Consider the following 16,056-nt stretch of genomic DNA (forward strand, 5'->3'; position numbering starts at 1 on the left):
TACCTCGTTATGCCCTTCGGTCTACAAGCAGGCTCGGCATGCTTTCAAAGTTTTATGAACCACGTCTTAGGACCTTTGCTCTACAAGAATTGTGTGGCCTTTTTAGATGACGTGTTGGTGTATTCGGAAGATGAAGAGCAGCATGTGAGGGACGTGCGAGAAGTGTTGGGCCGGCTGCAAGCCAATCAGCTGTGGGTGAAACTGGAGAAGTGCCAGTTTCATACCAAGGAGGTGGAATTCCTGGGGTACCGCTTGTCAGACAAGGGATTGGCCATGGATCCAGGCAAGGTCCAAGCGGTGCTGGAATGGAAGACACCGAAGACCAAGAAGGATGTGCAAAGATTCCTGAGGTTTGGGAACTTTTATCGGAAGTTCATCAAGAACTTTGCACACTTGACGGCGCCCATCACCGACTGCCTCAGCAGCAAGAAGAAATTTGTTTGGACGGCGGAGGCGGAGCGAGCATTTGAAGAACTGAAAAGGGCTTTCGCCTCGGAGGAACAACTTCTGCATGTGGACTTACGGAAACCCATGAGAGTGGAAACAGACGCGTCCGACCGGGCGGTAGGGGCGGTACTTCTTCAACCGGGAAGGAATACGTCGGAGTGGAGACCGTGTGCCTTCTTCTCGAGGAAGCTGAATAAGTCCGAGCGGAACTACACGGTGTATGACAGGGAACTACTCGCCATTCACGAAGCGTTCCGGAGGAGGAGACATTTATTAATTGGGGCACAACACAAGGTGCAAGTGTGCACCGACCACAAGAATTTGGAGTATTGGAGAACCGCTCGAGTACTCAACCAACGACAAGTGAGATGGGCACAGGAATTCTCCAAATTCCACTTTGAAATTTGTTATGTGCTTGGCCCAGAAAACGTCAGGGCGGACGCTCTCTCACGCAAACCAGAGTATTTGGAGGGGGAGGGGGCAATCGAAGAGAGACATGTCATCCCTGAGGACCGCTGGGTGTGTGGGGCGGCGCTGGTGGGGCGACGAGAACTGGTAGAGGAAACGGAAAATGATGAGTATGCCCAGGATAAGCTCAGAGGTCTCAGGGGAGAGGGTGAGAGCCCCGAAGGTTTTGAGGAAAGAAATGGGGCATTGTATTACAAAGGGGCACTGTATATACCAGAAGGTGAATTGAGGGGAAGAGTACTCAAGCAGTTGCACGATAGCCCCACGGCGGGACATTTTGGGCAACACAAGACCATGTGGATGGTTACCAGGGAATTTTGGTGGCCCAAGGTGAGGGAAGATGTAAAGGAGTATGTAAGAAGGTGTGACCAATGTCAGAGAGCCAAGGGGGAAAGAAGGGCGCCGGCAGGGTTATTAGAACCATTACCCACACCAGAACGGCCTTGGGAAGCGGTATCAATAGATTTTATGACGGATCTGCCGAAATCCAAGGGGAAAACAGCCATCATGGTAGTAGTAGACCTGTTAACTAAGATGTGCCACTTTGTAGCATGCTCACATGCAGTCACAGCGGAAGAAACAGCGAAGTTGTTTGTAGAACACATCTTCCGGCTGCACGGCGCCCCCTTGAGGGTTATCTCAGACCGCGGCAAACAATTTACTTCCAGGTTCTGGAGGAAGCTCATGAGCTTGCTGCACGTGGAAGTCAATTTTTCGACTGCTCGGCACCCTGAAACCAACGGGCAGGCGGAAAGAGCAAATGGCATCCTCCAACAATATCTGAGGTGTTATGTCAATGACAGAGAGAACGATTGGGTCGAAAAGTTGGCGCTGGCAGAATTTGCCTACAATAATGCGGAGAATGTGTCCACAGGGATGAGCCCCTTTTTGGCTAATTACGGGTGTCACCCCAGGGCATTTCCAGGGGAGGGAGGCGAGAGATGGAGCGTCCCAGCGGCCGAACATTTTGTAGAAGAGATGGAAGCGATCCATCATCAGCTCCAGCTCAACTTAGAAAGGGCCAAGGCACAATACAAGAAGCAGGCAGACAAGAACAGAAGGGAAGGTGAAACTATAAGGGTGAGGGATCAGGTGTGGCTGTCAACCCAAGGGTTGCCGTTCAAAGGGGGTTGTAAAAAATTAAGACCCAAGAGATTGGGACCCTTTGAGGTCATTCAGCAGGTCAACCCAGTGGCTTTCAAACTCCGGTTACCCAGCCACATGAAATTGCACCCAGTGTTCCACAGGTCGTTACTGTCACCGTACAGGGGGGGACGTGAAGGGGAGCACACCAGGGGACCAGCCTTGGAAGAAAGGGAAAGCAGCAACCATGTAGCGGAAATCCTCGATTCCAGGTGGAAGGGAAATCAGGTGGAGTATTTGGTGGCGTGGGAAGGGGAACCGGAGTCAGAAAACACCTGGGTGACTGCAGGGGAGGTCAATGACGAGGTTTTAACAGAAACGTTCCACCAACGATTCCCGAGGAAACCACAGCCGGTAGCAAGGTTTAGGAGGGAGTATTTCGGCACCACCGACGAGGAAGAGGAACTGGAAGGATTCGCGGAGTCGGAGTTGGAAGAGGGAATGGACTCCGATGACGAGGAGTACCGAGAGACCAGGGACAGCAACAAGTGGAGGAAAGTGTTTGAAACTTCGGATGATGAGGAAGGTTCTTTCAGGGGTTTTACCTCCTCACAACCCGTAGGGGAGGAGACGGGAGGGGGTGAAGGGGGCCCTGGAGGGGAGGTGGATGTCAGGGAACTGCCATCGGAAGGACAGGAGGTGCAAAGGCTCACTGAGGTTGAGAGAGACGCAGCAGCTGAAGAGGGAACCAGTAGGGGGAGAGCAGGAACTTCAAGGGAAGGTGAGTCGGAGGGATGGCTCAGAGACGCTTCCAGCGAAAACAGCGGGGAGGTCTCAGGACCTCCTATAGGGACACCCATTCCTCGCCGGAAACTGTCACGCCGAGAGTCCAGAAGACGTGTTTCCGTTAAGGAGCTTTTATGTTGGAAACGATTCCGAAAGCAACCACTTTCGGATTCTGCTAGCGATTGACGCAGCCATGCTGGAGGGGCTCCGTCACAGGCAGAGGTTTGAAAACTTGATCAAACTCTGAGGGACTTGCAGTTTACGCACAAGCAGCTCATCATCCCATCACACCAGCATACTGAAAGAATGTGCATTCCAAATGAATGTCACCATAAGTTCATTAATTCTGTTGTTGATTGTTAGGTGGTTTTGGGAAACTTTCATAGCATGCTATAACTTCTAATACCAAAAAGTGTAAAATTGCTGATTGCTTTATAGCGCAAAATCTTTTCAATTAATTTCCAAGGCATAGGGTTTTTAAAGTGCACATGAAAATAAATGAATTTACCTTGTAACATATTTTTATGTTCATTCCAGAGGACTTTGACTACATATTTAATTTTTAAAACACATAATAAAATGAATGATAGTCCTTAAGAGAGTGGATTTTGCAGCATAAATATTTTTATAGTTCATAAGAAATGAATGTGTATAAATATTTCATACAGAAGACTTATAAAATCAATTTTGTTAAAGTCCCATTAAAGCATTAGAATTTATAATTCAGAAGATAGGATTGATCTAGTAAGCTTTCTCCAACCCAGCTGCCATCACATACTTTATAGATTCAGTAATCCTACCTCGTTCCCTATTTGAAAATGCCCAACTGCAACAAAACTTCTGTAACTTTTAGTGCATACTGCAATGATGTAAACATATTAGCCTTTAGCCAGCCTTTGCCACTGTTGCCTGTTTCACCTAGAATGAGGAAAATGTCTATTAATGTTTCAGGTGCTGTGCAGAGAATGAGCTTGTATACGGCATAGACCTCTGGGAGTTTGGGGCATCTTTCCATGGTCTGTGCACACACTCACATTTCCTTTGCAGGATCCCTGATAGTCTAAGCTTAGGCCACTAGATCAGGGATAAATGACTGGCTTTGCCTTCACTGCGACAGTATCCTTAGCATCAGAGTATAGAATGGTACATCCTATGCATATGACTGTAACCCTTAAAGACTCTCTCAAGGCAAATCTTTAAAAATGTAGTATAAACACCAACAACTGGGAAACCCTGGCCTGCGAGTGCTCCAATTGGATAACAGCCCTTACCAAAGGTGTCATGGGTTTTGATGACACTCGAACTCAGGACACAAGGGAGAAACGTGCTAAGAGGAAGGCTGATTGGCAAGCTCTCACCGTGATCAACTCCCACCCAGAAACCTATGTCCCCACTGTGGAAGGACGTGTGGATCCAGAATTGGCCTCCACAGTCACTTATGGACTCACTGTTAAGACCATGTTCATGGAAGACAATCTTACTCAGCTACGAGTGATCACCGAAGAAGACTGTAACCTGTTGGTACTGAAGGGTTAAGAGGTAACAAGTCACTCTAATCACTGAGCAGCTGGAAGTCATTAAGCATCCAGGAATGTGAGTTAGTTTGTATAAATAGTCAGTTCACCCGTGTGTTTCCTCCGCCCTCTTTTTGACCTGACTCGCAGACTCAGTTTGTGGCCATGGGCGTGTTTGCTGATATGAGTTAAGTTTAGAGTAAAGTTTTCTTTATGCTGGAGATAAAAGCATGTGTGCTTTATCGCCAGGGTTTTTCTTTTGTAAATAAAGTTTTTTCCTGAGTTCCAAAGTGCTTGCTCCAGGATTCTTCATTGAAAGGTACCGACTCTCCTGCCTTCTTCAACCGCTGCACAAAATTCTCTGCTGAGATAAGATTTCTGGCGTTGGAAGCACACTGGACGTTTACTTAACATTAAACTAATTAAAGTTTAATGGACATAACCCATGACAAGCATCCACGCACAATCCTAATAGCCTACCAAAGTCCCAGAACAATTGTGTGATGCCATCTCTCCTATTTTATTAAATCCCTCCCCATTTTTTTCTATGGAGTCTTTCGGCCAGCCCTCTAGTTCCCATGTCTTACTGATACTAAGCGCAACATATTACTTCCATGCTTACCCTTGCTTACACTTCCCTTCCACCTTTCTTGTTCTTATGTGTTGATAGTAAGCTTCAAATGGCACAGACCTGTCCCCTTGCATTTTCTCAGTGGCACTGTATGCAACTCAGTCATATCAAAAGCCCTGTCAGACACCAAATGTAGGGTAACCCACAAGCTCTCTCGTTTTGCCCTAGCAGCAAGAGAAAATCCATGCAAGAGTTATTAAGGAGATTGCAGTCAACTGCTTTGGGGGTGCTCTTATTTAACCATTATATCTTTTAATAATAATAATAATAATAATAATAATAATAATAATAATAATAATAATTTATTTATATCCCGCCCGCCCCAGCCGAAGCTGGGCTCAGAGCAGCTAACAACAATAAAAATAGCGCAGTGTACATAAAATCACAATCAATTAATTGAAATACATTCTAAAATCAATTCAAAATAAAATCAATTCAAAATAAAATTAATGGCAACCATTGGGCTATGAAGATTATAAAAGGAGGGGGTCAGACTGCGCCTTGGCCAAAGGCCTGGTGGAACAGCTCTGTCTTGCAGGCCTTGTGGAAAAATGTCAAGTCCCGCAGGGCCCTAGTCTCTTTTAATTTCCCCCCTTTCAGTATGTAAGTTCTATATCTGTTACATGTGATTTATGTTGTATTTTAAAGTTGTAGGTTTTATGTAAGATTCTAGGCTGCAATGTAATGTTATGCAGTATTTTATACTGTTGGGTTTTGTACTGTACTTATTTATCTTATATGCAAATGGCCTCTGGTCTACTACTATTTCTACATTTTCAAAGCAGACCCATTTAGCTGAATGGAATTAGTGCATTGGTAAAGGTAAGGGACCCCTGGACAGCTAAGTCCAATCAAATTCAAATTTGGGGTGTGGAGCATTGTCATATTTCAAAAAGTAAAAATCAGGACACCCCTGAGCTTTTTTTAGACAAACCCCAAAGTTGCTGGGCTTTTTTTCTACAAAAGGCCAAAAAAACAAAAACAAAATACAACCCCAGGATTTTTGATTGACTTGCCTAAGATCCAGGACAAAGTGCTGCCTTTTGGAAATTACTCCCACCTTTGAAATCCCAGTAATGTCTGGGAAAATCCAGACATATGGAAGCCCTAAGGGTAGGGCTCTCATATCTGCTTTCAGGTCAAGGGAGCTGGCTTTTGTCCACAGACAGCTTTCCGGGTCATGGGGCCAGCATGACTAAACTTCTGCTGCATGGAGGACTGTGATGAATGCCAGAGCACACAGAAACGCTGTTTACCTTCCCACTGCAATGGTACCTATTTATCTACTTGCACTGGTATGCTTTTAAACAGCTAGGTTGGCAGGAGCTGGGATAGAACAAATGGGGGCTCACCCCATCATGTGGATTTGAACTGCCGACCTTGCGATCAGCAAGCCCAAGTGGCTCCATGGTTTAGACCACAACACCACCCTCATCTTGAATAACTTAATTCAGGCATAGCCAGTTCAGTTCAGATATTATTGGACCATGACTCCCATTGGCATGGCCAATGGTCGACAATCCTTGAAGTTGCAGTCCAGCAATATCTGCAGGGCTCCACACTCCAAATCCATTGATTTCAGTGGGTCTACTCTGAGTATGACATAATTGGATACTAGCCAAATAAATTACAATAACTTTTTTTCCTAGTGCAGGTCCTATATGGAGGGAGGGAGGGAGAATTTCCACAAAACAAGCCATGGGTTAACCAACCTATTACCTATTACCTTTCTTTGATACCTCTGTGGCAGATCCCAGCAAAGCTGTGTAGAGGCAGTCAGTCAGAAAGAGTGACTTGCAATTGTGTAGGGGCGTTTTAACATAAACTGATGGACACTTCACCTCTGTTGCATGACTGTGCTAGCTGGTGCTCTGTCCAATTACACCTGGAAACTGTGCTTGGGGTTTCAGAAGAGGAAGAACCAGAATGTGTCTATGAGACCCTGATGCTGAATACCTGCAATTTAAAGCTAAACACCTTTAGGTTGTCTCCTAATGAATGAAGCTTGTCACCATACATTTAAAGGACAACAAAGATCAAAAGCTACCTGAAATGATGGGAAAGGTGTTACCTTTAGTGGTGATATGTCACCTAGAGGAGGAACCGCAGATATGCCCTTCAGAATACTGGAGGTAATGAGCTCTCATTACCAGGAGGAGGGTAAGCAGGGGCCAAGGAGTTCAAATAGCCAGAGTGTCAATCAACATAAAGTCTATAATGAAAGTCTCTGAAGTGATGTTATATTTTGAAAGCATTATGCACAATCAATTGCAATTATCCCGTTGACTGCTGCTTTGCTTTATTTTTAAGAGCAGTGATGAATAGATAGATGCAACCTAACAAATAATCACATTTACATTTTAACCCTCCCAAGCATAACTAACCTCAACTCCAAAGGGAGGCGAAAGTGCATAAAATACCCTCCATTTTGTAAGCTTCATATTCAACAAATTCTCCTACAATATTTTTATTTTTTTTTGCCATGTCATGTTACAATACCCTGTCCTATTTTCTTTTCTGTATCATTAGAGGGTGTTAAGGTCAGTTATATCCCCTTAAAGCGAATGAGGAAAATGAAACTGTGTCCATCCCAGCCATTAGAGCTTCAAGCTCTAATGGAAGTGAGCCCATTAAACACTGTGGGGCTTACTCTGAAAGCACCCTTCATGTGAATACTGCATTGTGCAGCTAAAATGCACCATGTAACCTGCAGGAAGGAAGAAGAGAGCCAAGGAGGCAGGGAAATATGCCATTAGGGCTTGTTCCAGGCAGACCATCTCCTCTCCATCACAACTCTAACAGACACAATCTGCCCTTTGAGAAGGAATAAGAGAGTAGTAGTGGCAAGTGGAGACAACATCAGGGTCTGCTTCAGTTGGACTGTCTTGACCACCCCAACTTTACTTTTTATATAATTTATTGATTTTTAAAAATTTTATTTTAACATTGAAAGCTGCCTTGGCTGCCTTGACAGAAAGGTAGGATATGAATGCAATCAATCAATCAATCAATCAATCACAAGGTCACAACTAAAGAACACTTGGTCCACCTTAGACAGTAGAGAAAAGTCCTAGGTTAGAAGCCCTCTCGCTTTACAAACTAAACATCTCCCCTTCACTCCATGCTCCTTAGAGGTATGAAAGCCCCTGTATGTGTGCTCATCTTGAAGTGGAACATTTAGGTCACAGAGTTGTAGCCCATGGGAGGACTGCATATCATTGCATTTTTGTCCCAGTTCCAAGAATGGCAGTTCTCAAGTGGCCTCCACCTTCTCATTATATTGGAGAAGTACTGGACAGGATCTATCTACAATAGCTCCCATGCTCACACAGTAATGTTTGCAAAGGAAGGTATTTGTAGATCCAGTATTCAGAAGATTGAAGATGCTTGTCCTGTGTTGAAGGAGATAAATGGAATTGGCAGGAGAAGAACCGGACCATAAAATAAGATTAATGTACTTACAGGTATTTCATAAAATAGCTTGGACAACCTCGAAAAAAGGAAAAGGAAAACCCACCTTCAAGGAAGATTCAACAAACTGCTAGGACATTATTCCACTGAGCTGATCTGGTTATAAGTAGTTTACTGTATATCATGTCTTATCCAGGTCTTGTAAATGTATTTGGTGTCTAATGAGGTTGTGACAATTGGGAAAGTTAAGTGCATACTGCTAAAATAAAATGTGCTACTTCTTATTTCCTGCATTCAATTATCATGTGACGAAAACAATAAGGTAAAGGTAAAGGTACCCCTGCCCGTACGGGCCAGTCTTGACAGACTCTAGGGTTGTGCGCCCATCTCACTCAAGAGGCCAGGGGCCAGCGCTGTCCGGAGACACTTCCGGGTCACGTGGCCAGCGTGACATCGCTGCTCTGGAGAGCCAGAGCCACACACGGAAACGCCGTTTACCTTCCCGCCAGTAAGCGGTCCCTATTTATCTACTTGCACCCGGGAGTGCTTTCGAACTGCTAGGTTGGCAGGCGCTGGGACCGAACAACGGGAGCGCACCCCGCCGCGGGGATTCGAACCACCGACATTTCGATCGGCAAGCCCTAGGTGCTGAGGCTTTTACCCACAGCGCCACCCGCGTCCCTAAAGATGAAAACAATAATCTGTTGCAATTGCAGTGATCGGTTGTCAACTGCATTCACTAGAAGTCAAAACATACTTGTAGAGACCAAATAAAATGCATCAAATGGTCATTTTGTTACAGGGCAGCAGCAATAGAAGGAAGAAGTCCTGGAAGAACAAAAAGAGGGGGCACAAAGAATTATGGGGGGAAATGGTCACCTAGTAATACTGGCCTGCATAATCTGTGACCCACCAGCCATGCATTATAGTCTACCAGGGGCTCAATTAATTGCTCTGGTTTTTCTGTGTGCCTCAGACTGCAAAAGGAGAAGGGATGCTTATCAGGCACCCGAGAATTTACAATACCCAGTGGCAGCCTGAAATTCATTTGGTGGGTCTATGAAGGCCTACTATAATAGGAAACAGAGGAAGCAGGAGAGCAGTTGCAGTAGGAATATAACAAGACGTCAGTTTTGGTTCTGCCCCATAATAATTGTATGCATTGCTGTTTCTGTTCCACTGCAGTTCAGCTGCCAACAAAAAAAAAAATGTTATTTGCACCCCTTTCGCTATGACAAAATTTTACATAACTAATTATGTAATTAATTATGTTACTGTTACAATATTCCACACCATTTATTTCAATGCAAAAGTAATACAATGGAATTGATGTGGGGGTGATCAACTACATATCATTACATATTGTTTGAGGACGTAATGCTGCAGAAGCAAATACTGATTGTGTTAGCTGAATTTTTGTTCCTGACATTGGATGAAAAAGCAAACACTGGCAGGTTCCACTCCAGTGTCTACTCTTCCTGAATTCTCCAACAAATTCTTCAACTGCACTACACAATGGACTGGAGGTTCACCATCATGGCAACTACTAGAATTCTCCACTGCTGGTGAGATCTGAGGCTGACCGCACCTTGGCTATGAAGGACAATGGTACAGTTCTTCCACTGGTGAATCCAATTTTTGCAAGCCCTTCTGGGGCACACCAAAGAACATAACACCTCCTGCTAGGATCTCTATAGTCACCAAAGCTGTCTCCAACTCCAGTCTTAGCAAAGCTAAGGACATGAGAACTATACACTATTGCATGGAAGATCTGCCACCTTCATTGAAATGTTAAAACAATGGGTTGTATACAGTTGGTGTCCCTCTGTCAACAGTAAGCTTTTAGATCTACTGGAGGCTTCTGTCAGTGGAATAGAGAGGAAGGCAATTCTGGACCACTTCCCTTCACCCCTGCAGTCCTCCAGGCCACACTAGTTGTATACAACCAATTATCACTTTGCTGCACAAAACCACTGTGATATTTTATTTTATTTATATACCAGCTATCATAAATTAACTGCTCCAGTGTTAAGGATCGTATCTATTATGGTGTGTATTTTCTCTCTCTCTCTCTATTAGAAATAGGTTGGGATTTTTATTTTAGAAAATAGTTTCTTCTTTTAGCTTAGGCATAATAATGAAGCTAGATAACAAGTTAGCCGAAAACATTTATTTAACCCCATTAGAAAGAACTGCTGCTGGCTGGCAGCCTGGAGACACTTCTCAGAACAGCTGTGGGATTTTTCTATAAACAATAAAATTAATTATATATAAGAAATGTGAATGATATTTTTCTCTTCTTTGGATTTTGTTTGTTCTGTAGTTTGCGGCTTCCTCTTCTGAAAATCTCCACTTTCTTGCTAATGTTGTTTAACACCCTGCCCTAGATTGCTGAGCAATTCAATAACCGTTCATAGGAAGGCTATAACAATAACAACAACAACATACAATGAGACAAAAGAAGTGTATATGAATATGGCATTCTGAATCCTTAACCATCTTTAAATCCCAATAACCAAGTAGCCAAATATTGATATGACCCAGGTTGATCACCAGGGTTGAAACCACAACAGAAGAGCCCAGTGGATTGTCCATTGTCACCACTAACCCAACAGAGAGCAGGAAGATTCTTTGGTGAAGGGACCCCTGACCGTTAGGTCCAGTTGTGGACGACTCTTGGGTTGTGCGCTCATCTCACTCTATAGGCCGAGGGAGCTGGCGTTTGTCTGCAGACAACTTCCGGGTCATGTGGTCAGCATGACTAAGCCACTTCTGGCAAACCAGAGCAGCACACGAAAACGCCGTTTACCTTCCCGCCGGAGCGGTACCTACTTATCTACTTGCACTTTGACATGCTTTCGAACTGCTAGGTAGGCAGGAACGCGGACTAAGCAACAGGAGCTCACCCTGTTGCGAGGATTCAAACCTCTGACCTTCTGACTGGCAAGCCCTAGGCTCTGTGGTTTAGACCACAGCTCCACCAGCGTCCCTAAGATTCTGCAGTAGCTTGACTAAAAAATGCAATGCAATGATGTGACATGAGCTACTATCTACTATTCAGAATCCCCTTGGATCAAAGCACACACAAAGCAAACAAGTGGTTTGAGTTCATTGAATTGCAGAGTTGCAAGGGACCATGAGTGCCATCTCGCAGTGAAATGCAAGAATCTTTTGCCCAACATGGGGCTTGAACCCACAACCCTGAGATTAAGAGCACATGACCCTTCTTCGTGTGCTTCCTCCATGAGAGGTCCGGAGGGTGACAGCTCAAGAATAGGCCTTTTCTGGCTCTCCATCTGTAGAATGCTCTCCCCAGGGATGTCCGCCTGGTTCCTTCATTATACACCTTTAGATGCCAGGCAAAAACGTTCCTCTTTAACCAGGTGTTTGGTTGATTTGATTGACATCATATACCCTTTTAAAATGGGGGCGGGTTTACTGGGTTGTTGTTGTTTTTATTTTGATTATGTAGTTTGTGGTTTTATATTCTGATTTTATCCTGTGAACTAGTCTAAGACCTGTGCGTATATGGCGATATATCATTATTAAATAATAATAATGCTCTACCAACTGAGCTATGGTATAGAAAACATGGTACCGCAGTAAATTTGAATAAATATTGCTTTAATTCTGAACTTGCCATATCCATTTCCATAGTTTGGGGAGCTTCACTTATGCACTGCAGTGATAGTTAAGCCCAGAATCAACAGTCTCTCTATTTGTGCAGATGAACAGTGTGGATTTCATGGAGTCTCCACACAGGATTGCTTAAGGATTTCTAGACCCTTGTGAAATTGGCACAGTGGCCTAAACTGCCTCAGGATGCTGGCACTGGTGAAACAGAGGTTCACCCTGATTGTTCAGTGAGGAACAAGGGAGGTGAAGGATGCCAGGAATACAAGAAGGAACATTGGGACCTGGGATATAACAAAAGATCAAGCTCAAACATTTTAGGCATTTTCTATAATTTTCAGCCTGAACTTCTCACGTCCATGTGACTTTGATGTGTCATAATCCTGAAAAATGCATTCACAGTTGCAAGTGAAAAGCTAATCTGATTATTAATAAAAATAGATAATCTTGAACAGCAGTAATTATACTGTTTCAAGCATCCCTGTGTAGCTATCAGAAAATAATGAGCTTGTACTTGTAAATGTTCTCTCAACCCACAGAAGGATAATATTTCAGCTCCGTGTCCTGAAAGATAATGGCCTGACCTCCTCCACTGAAACTTGTGACCTCTATGGTACAAGGGACAATTCCCTTGTGTGATATATATATTGCATAGACTCACTCTTGTTGTAAGGTTGTCAGGAGATCTGATGCTGTTCACAGATGGCCACTGTGTGTGTCAGAGGGGGGTAGGCAACCAATGTCACATTCCCCTTCTTCTTTCCCTCATATTTTGCCTACAGATGCTGGAAAGAGGAAGGGAAATTCGACAGAGTGTTATTGTTTTGGGAACCAATAAAAAAAGTAAGGGGGGGCACCTACAAAGCTAGTTGCATTGTGTCTCTATATTTAATGAGGGGGGGAGCCTGAATCAAGCAGAACATTAGCTGCATGAAGGGATTTTACATACATATCTTGGTCTCCGCTCACATTACTGGCCAACCCCACCCATCAGCAACCCCTCTCATGCTTCACCAAGCGCTCCTCGCTCTCAAAAACACAACCCCATTAGGCCAGGGATGAGGAACCTTTGAGGTTCACACCCCATGGACCAAATTTGGCAGGTGGGTGGGACAACCCACATGACAGTCACAAGATGTAATTATGAGGTGACATGATTGACAGATGAGTTGCCCCACTCACCTATTCAGATATTGAAAGGGAGACTGCAGGAAGGATTGCAAAGCTTACCCTGTGCTGATCCTTCGAAACTTTGGCAATCCCCACCCTGTTTTTCCTTGGTGCTCTCCAATGTCAGAGGTGCAAATGAGTGCCAACCTGCACCAGCAGCCACTAGTACCCTTAAAAGTCAACAACCCTTTCTCCCGCCTCTACCTGGGCCCAGTGGCGTAGTGTGGGTTGTCAGCACCCGGGGCAAGGCAAGTAATTTGCGCCCGCCCCCCGCTGCACTGTCCCTCCCCCAGATAGTCGCTCTCTCTCTCTCTGCACCGCACCGCACGCCTGGCACCCTCCCCTCCACAGTGGGCGGCGACCCGGCGGCTCGGATTGGATTCACACAGCCAGCACTGCAGTGAGAGAGAGTGAGTGAGCCAGGTAGGGGCAGAGAGCTGCGAGTGCGAGCGCGCTCCCCCCAGATGTTGCGCCCGGTGCGGCCGGCCCCCCCTGCACCCCCATGCTACGCCACTGCCTGGGCCCCACAAACCCCCCGTCTCCCCTCAGATATCATGGGAAGAAACAAGATTTACCAACTATCGAAGAATGGCAAATGAAGATGATGGACTATATGGAACTTGCCGAACTGACTAGGAGACTCTGAGACCAGAGAGAAGAGATGGTGGAAGAAGACTGGAAGAAGTTTAAGGAATATTTGAAAAAATATGTTAATATTTAAACCTTAGAATAGCTTTGGAAGTGGATATAGGCTGTAGGGTTAGAAGTAGAAGATAGGGTATTTTAAAATAGTATTAATTGTAAGTGATAAAATGTGAAGTCATTTTAAGTATGATTTTTAAAAAAAGATGGTTAGAAATTATGATATATGTAAACTGCTAAAGATGAAGTAAAATGAAAATCAGATAGGTGGGACTTGGGGAAGCCAGCTTAACAATGTTTAGAAAAATAAGGATATGACAAGAATTTCTATGTGTTGTTTGTCTTTTCTGTCTGTGTTTTTTATTTGTGTTATAAAATGAATAAAAAAAATAGAGATAAAATTAGATATAACGAAGTGTCCTACCTCCTCCCTTTAGAGCTTCTCACACAAGGAGGAAGGAACAGTGGGAGGTGGCAGTGGAGAACAACCCAGGACAGACATAGAGGATCAGTCCCAACAGTCCCAACCAACTCCATCCTGTTGCCCCAACACCTTCTCTCTGCTTCTCTCCTCCTCACCCTCCACCGCTGAGGTGAAATGGCTTCATTGGTGAGGCAGGCAGGCAGGCTCATCTACCCCACTTAATGATCAGTATATTTGCTTGTTCAGCAGCAAAGTCACACTGAGAGCCAGTGTGGTGTAGTGGTTAAGAGCAGTAAACTTGTAATCTGGTGGACTGGGTTCACTTCCCCGCTCCTCCACATGCAGGTGCTGGGTGACCTTGGGCTAGTCACGCTTCTTTAAAGTGTCTCAGCCCCACTCACCTCACAGAGTGTTTGTTGTGGGGGAGGAAGGGAAAGGAGATTGTTAGCCACTTTGAGACTCCTGTAGTGAAAAAGCGGGATATCCGATCCAAACTCTTCTTCTTCTTCTTCTAGAACCAGGTAGAAGTACTTGTGGTTTTCTGTTTCTGCTTTAAATAGTAATACATAAGCAAAACAATCCTAAGAGGGATTGGGAGCCCAGGCACAGTTCTGTTCTCATTTTTGCTGGGCTGTGTGAGGATTGAACTGACCTGGAATCCACCGTCTCCATGGCCAGTCCTGACCTCCCATCTTAGCCCCTGTAACCTCCCCCCATTCTAAGGACTTACGATAGCTACTGCTAACCAGAACACAAATAATGCTTGCTCTGCTGTGCTTTCCAAGGAGCAGCAATGATCTCCCCACTCTTTACTGGCAGAGGTCAACAAACACAGCTGCCCATTCAATCCTAACCCCTTCTAGCAGCACAGATTACAGCCTTGGGATCTTTTACTGGCTCAGCAGATATGAATACCAGATATGTTCTCTGCCCATATCTGTTGCCCCTCTTTTAGCATTTACCACTTCTGCACCCATCACTCCATGTTTGTGGTGGTCTATCAAAGGTAGAATCAGAATACAACATAAGCATCACACATGATATTGCTGCAATTACCTCATGGGTGGGGGGGGGGAAGCGGTCATTATTAGTTGTCACAAAAATATTGCTGGAGGTGAATGATTGCAAAGTGATATTCTTTTGCTTCTTTGTAAGACGACTCTTTTTCCCTCCAGTGAGCCACAGGCAGGAAATAATCTAAAAGAATAAATACGTTGTGCCCATATAAATTTCACCAAGCATTCTAAAATGTTGGAGTTCCCCTGTTCTGGTTCAGCTGCATTAAAAGAGGCATGAAATTAGTAATAGCCTCTCAGTCTTTGCCAATAGTTGATTAGATTAAAATGATGTTTGGGGATGGATCAATGTTGTTCGTATGAAATGTGCGAGCTTTCACCCAAGAAACAGGCTTAATGTTACTCAAAGGTTTGTACGTTTAAAATTAACATTGGTTAATAGTACCATAAGAACAACTTCTGCTGCCAAGTTACAGAGATCTTTCTCAGATTTCCCTCTCTGGTTCCCTCCATTTGCTGATATCAAGCAGCTGGTGACCCTATATAAAGCTGTCTGATTTGGGAACTTTCTCCATGGGAATGTTTGCCTACAGCTTAATGCCTTTTTTGACGCAGGTGAATACCATTCAGTTTGCCCAAGCTGATGAAGATGAAGAGCTGGAGTGTGGCCACATTTTTGTTGTGCCGTGGTGAAAAGTATCATTCAATTTCTTGAAAGTTTTTTATCCCAGTGTGTGAGAGGGAGTGCGTGTGCAGGCATCCTCAAGGCACTTAAGGATTTTTTAAGAATTTTGTTGGATGTAATATTTTGAGTTCGCCTTATGAAAGTGA

This window comes from Podarcis tiliguerta, assembly GCF_965153285.1.
Source record: "Podarcis tiliguerta genome assembly, chromosome: 4".
Lineage (NCBI taxonomy): Eukaryota > Metazoa > Chordata > Lepidosauria > Squamata > Lacertidae > Podarcis > Podarcis tiliguerta.